The sequence below is a fragment of the Procambarus clarkii genome, chromosome 40 (genome assembly GCF_040958095.1).
Source record: "Procambarus clarkii isolate CNS0578487 chromosome 40, FALCON_Pclarkii_2.0, whole genome shotgun sequence".
Taxonomy (NCBI): Eukaryota; Metazoa; Arthropoda; class Malacostraca; order Decapoda; family Cambaridae; genus Procambarus; species Procambarus clarkii.
In genome coordinates, this window is record NC_091189.1 from 15,062,088 (window position 1) to 15,068,145 (window position 6,058).

The window sequence follows — 6,058 nt, forward strand, 5'->3', positions numbered from 1 at the left end:
CCAATCACTGTGTATGCAGCACCAACTACTGTGTACACAGCATTAACCACTGTGTACACAGCATTAACCACTGTGTACACAGCACCAACCACTGTGTACACAGCATCAACCACTGTGTACACGGCACCAACCATTGTATACACAGCATTAACCATTGTGTACACACCATTAACCACTGAGCACATAGCATTAACCACTGTGACAGCAGCACCAACCACTGTGTACACAGCATTAACCATTGTGTACACACCATTAACCACTGTGCACATAGCATTAACCACTGTGACAGCAGCACCAACCACTGTGTACACAGCAGATCCACTGTTTGGTTCAATATTAATCATTGGAGCATTAATACCATTGTCTAGAGCATTAATGATTACTTGTTTATGCATCTCCACCCACTGTTTATAGGATAATAACCACTGTTTAGCATTATACGACCTTGAAACCCACTGACAATTATTTACATACCACTTAAAAACTATGAAAGAACTGCAAATATTATATATATATATATATATATATATATATATATATATATATATATATATATATATATATATATATATATTACTGCTGTGCATTGTTTTATTAGTAGTAACATATTATTACTAATTCGTTAAATATACTAAGGTTTGCTTGGCGTGGTGAGTACTCCTCTCACGCCTAAGATGAAATAGCAGCATCAATCGATGTCGTCCTTCTGTATACAACAATATTAATTCTACTGTCATAGTTCTGCCTGGAATTTATTATTATTATTTTCAATTTATATGGAACTGTGTGTGTATCTCTTAAATATATTTATTGTATTCATATTTATAGACATTCAAAATAGTCTACAGACATCAGCTATATATATATATATATATATATATATATATATATATATATATATATATATATATATATATATATATATATATATATGTTTATATGATAATTTTCAATAATCGTAACTAAGTGTTCATTTCATGTTATATACTGTAAAAAGTTACTATAATTAACTAAGGTGATTATTAAAATTACAGATAATACTGTACGTATGGTTATATATACATTAGTTATACACCCACAACGATTATGTATAATCATGCAAAAATGTTTCAATTATATAAATATAATTATGTATATAATTGATTTCTATATTATGTATATAGTTATATTTTAATATTCTATATTATGAATAATTACATTCTATAGATATATTTACATATAATTCATATACAATCGTGTGTGAATAACTTTAACTACCTATACTCATTAAATAATAATAATCAATTACTTTAAATAATATCAGGGTAACAATAATAATAATATATCATTTTATATAATAAATTTGAAACGATTATAATTAATGTAATGACCAACTATGATGATTCCGATGGTTAAAAAATTTATACGATTGCTGAAATACGGGTTAATAATAATTTCCTTAAAAAATTTAGTGAATAGTGTGTATATATATATATATATATATATATATATATATATATATATATATATATACATACATGGAAAGGAACGGCAGCTTTCATCATGCAGTATATACTAAGGAGACAAACATAGGGATGTGCCATAACACTGACAGCGACTGCCCAGAGAGATACAAACGGAGGGCTGTGAACGCTTACGTTGACCGAGCTCTCACTCACAGCTCTGGGTGGAAGCAGGTGGATGAGGAGTTATGTAGAATAAGGCAGATTTTGGTCAACAATGGTTTCTCCAACGGTTATGTCGAAGACATCATAAAAAGGAAGGTAGCGAGGTGCGTTACAGACGACGTAACAACTATACCGCAATACAAGTATTTCCAATGAAATTGTTCTATAGAAACTTTTTCTCCACGGCCTACAAGTCGGAGGAAAGAGCCCTAAAAGAGATCATTGAGAGGGACGTTACCCTCAGCTGATGTTGGGGTAAAGTTGGATAAAGCTATCCACCCTTCTGAAGATGTATTATTAAATACGAAAGTACTTAAGGATATTACTGTTTAAATTCTTCCTTCGTGGTCTGACACTGTCATATTATTTATATTATATACATATAGATACTATGGGGTGGTAGAAAAAAATATTATTGTGTTCTGTGGGAATCCACAAGGTCTTGTCTGAATGCTCTCTATTTTCTTATCCGAGGCCATGGGTCCCTACACTGGTACCCTCACAACTTTAAATTTTTTTAAGTTGTGAGGACACCAGTGTAGGGACCCATGGCCTCGGAGAAGAAAATAAAGAGCATTCAAAAAAGACCTTGTGAATTCCCTCAGAACACAATATTTTCTTCAACCACCCCATATTATATATATATATATATATATATATATATATATATATATATATATATATATATATATATATATATATATATATATATATATATATATATTACACATATAGGCATACACGATTCGTGATATATTTTGCATATCACATAACACAAGCTTCTTCAATGTGTTTACAGTATTTATTTTACATGTCTTTAGTAGTCCCTTTTCTTGTCGAAAATCCGTTCAGATTTGACAGTAAGTGACAGCCGTCAACATTGTGTCATGTTGTGGTGTCTGTGGTGGTAGTGGTGGTGTTCAACATATTTATACACAATATATTTGACGAGATTTTATATTTTTCTACAATTTAATTTAGCATTATTTTATCTTATAAATATTATATATATATATATATATATATATATATATATATATATATATATATATAACCCAGGGAGTAATATGGTGTGTGTGTGTGTGTGTGTGTGTGTGTGTGTGTGTGTGTGTGTGTGTGGGCTCTCCCAATCTCCCATCCCCCCCCCCCCAGCATCCTCTCCTCCTTCACTGATGATAAACTTTACTGATTCCCATAGACCAAGTAAAGGTATTAGGTCTGCGTGACCACAAAACACAAACACGATATATATACAGAATAATGGGTGTTTTAAAGATCCAGGCCTCCTCGTTGCTGGACTGATCAACCAGGCTGTTGGACGCGGCTGCTCGCAGCCCGACGTATGAGTCACAGCCTGGTTGATCAGGTATCCTTTGGAGGTGTTTATCCAGTTCTCTCTTGAACACTGTGAGGGGTCGGCCAGTTATGCCCCTTATGTGTAGTGGAAGCGTGTTGAACAGTCTCGGGCCTCTGATGTTGACAGAGTTCTCTCTCAGAGTACCTGTTGCACCTCTGCTCTTCAACGGGGGTATTCTGCACATCCTGCCATGCCTTCTGGTCTCATGTGATGTTATTTCTGTGTGCAGGTTTGGGACCATCCCAACCCAACAACCACAACACCCACACCAGCCACAACAGTACCCACACCACCCACAACAGTACCCATACCAGCCACAACAGTACCCACACCACCCACAACAGTACCCGGGCCACCACAAATAATACCCACACCATCACCACACAAAATATTACCCACACTACCAGCACAAAAATACCCGCACCACCATAAGCTAGAAGGCAACTACAGGAATTGGGAAAGAGAGATTTGGGAGAGAATACAGTTCCAACATTATCACCAGAGGATCACACAAACAGGATAACATCGGCAGCATATGAGACGCTGGTACATGTAAGAACGTCGTTTAGAAACCTATATCAGGACTCCTTGAAGGCAACCTACATAACAATTGTTATGCCAATATTGGAGTATACAGCACCGGCATGGAATCCACCTCTTATGAAACAAAACTTGAAAAAGTACAGAGGTTTGCAATAAGATTGGTGTCAGAGCTAAGAGGGTTAAGCTACGAAGACAGGCAACGGAACTAAGTCTCACAATCCTGGAGGACAGAAGGAACAGAGGGGAATATGATCACAACATAAAAGATACCGAGGGAAATAGAAATGCTGGACAAGGATAGCCTCTTCAAATTAAGAGAACGTAGGACCAGAGGACACGGGTGGAAACTGGAAACGGAAACGAGCCTAAGGAATGTAAGTACAACCCCAGCCTGGTTGATCAGTCCAGCAACCAGGAGGCCTGGTAGACGACCGGGCCGCGGGGACGCTAAGCCCCGGAAGCACCTCAAGGTAACCCAGTAAGGCGGTTAACAAGTGGAACTCACTGAAAGAAGTTGTGGAAGCCGCCTCCTTCCACACACCTTTAAGGCCAAATTCGACGAACAATTTGAACGTCACAATAGTTCAATTGTAACGCTACAGGTACAACAAGGATCGTAGGCGGGGCATAAAAGAGCTAGCCTCGAGAAGCAATTAGATAAGTTCCTGCAAGACGCACTGGACCAGCCGGGTTGTAGTGGACATGTGGGGCCGGCGGGCCACTGCCAACACTTAGGGGCCTCAATCCCCAGTAGACACAATTAGGTAAGTATTGTTAGCTAAGTACCACCACCACAACAGCACACCCCACACCAATCACCATGTTGTGGGTAGTGACCCACAACATTCACCACAACACTATCTTGAGGTTATCTTGAGATGATTTCGGGGCTTTTTAAGTGTCCGCGCGGCCCGGTCCTCGACCAGGCCTCCACCCCCAGGAAGCAGCCCGTGACAGTTGACTAACACCCAGGTACCTATTTTACTGCTAGGTAACAGGGGCATAGGGTGAATGAAACTCTGCCCATTGTTTCTCGCCGGTGCCTGGGATCGCACCCAGGACCACAGGAACACAAGTCCAACGTGCTGTCCGCTCGGCCGACCGGCTCCCTTACTGTCCCACTGCCTACCTACCTTACTGACACTACCCACGACAATCATCACACCACTACCCACAACAATCACCACACCAATAGGTGTGGTGATTGCCTTTCACAAGAAAGGCAAGAAAGGGAAAACAAAATCCAACACATTGTCACATTCCCAAGAAAATCACAATTATCCGAGAATCGGAAACCGATTACTTACTTAAACTTAAAACTTAAATAAAAATTACTTTCCCCCCCTCCCTTATTCTACAGCAGTAACGCCTACAGGAGCCGCTACGTGCCATTCACCCGCCCTCAACAACTCTACCTAAAAGTCTCCTCCGGGCTCACCATAGCCCGTGCTACTTGCAACAATTGTGTTCCGAGTAGCTGAACCTAAAACAACATCAGTTCTACAGAAATACTTGACTACAGAAATACAGAAATACAGCTGTGTATGGTGGCTGTATATCAGCATTACACACAGCTACAAAACGCGTTGCAAAGTGAAATCTATTATTGCCAAGAGAAATTACATTCATCTGCACATGACATGCGCTACATCAACTGTTGTAGAATTATAGCATTTAACAGGAGCTTTGTGCACTCGTGTAGACGAGCGGGCAGGCCAACGGTGTATATTTTGCAACATTTGTATTATTAGTTGTATTACTGTATTATTATTAATTTTGTAGCGTCAACAATTACGTCGTATTTCATTATTAATTTTAAAATAAAAATGTAATTATTTCACTACTAATCGTATTGCTATTTCAATTATCTTAATTACCTATTATTATTATTAGATTTATTTGTAATAATAATTAATTAAAAATTGGGTGATATTTTTATTAATATTTTTATCATTAGAAGGTTTAGGATTTTATTATAATGTTTAATGTTAAAATTTGCACTATAATCTATAATTATCTTGCAAATTGCAATACTATAATCATCAACATTAGGCTTCACCATAGTATATTATATATATATATATATGTCGTACCTAGTAGCCAGAACGCACTTCTCAGCCTACTATGCAAGGCCCGATTTGCCTAGTAAGCCAAGTTTTGCTGAATTAATATATTTTCTCTAATTTTTTTCTTATGAAATGATAAAGCTACCCATTTCATTATATATGAGATAATTTTTTTTTATTGGAGTTAAAATTAACGTAGATATATGACCAAACCTAACCAACCCTACCTAACCTAACCTAACCTATCTTTATAGGTTAGGTTAGGTTAGATAGCAGAAAAAGTTAGGTTAGGTTAGGTAGGTTAGGTAGTCGAAAAACAATTAATTCATGAAAACTTGGCTTATTAGGCAAATCGGGCCTTGCATAGTAGGCTGAGAAGTGCGTTCTGGCTACTAGGTACGACATATATATATATATATATATAT

At 37.4% G+C, this 6,058-nt stretch overlaps 1 long non-coding RNA gene across 1 annotated transcript in view; it reads right to left on the reverse strand.

The window, feature by feature from the left end:
- LOC138372937 (uncharacterized) overlaps positions 1–6,058 on the reverse strand; it is a 267,880-nt gene that overhangs the window by 116,970 nt on the left and 144,852 nt on the right. The gene's annotated exons all lie outside the window — the stretch shown is intronic.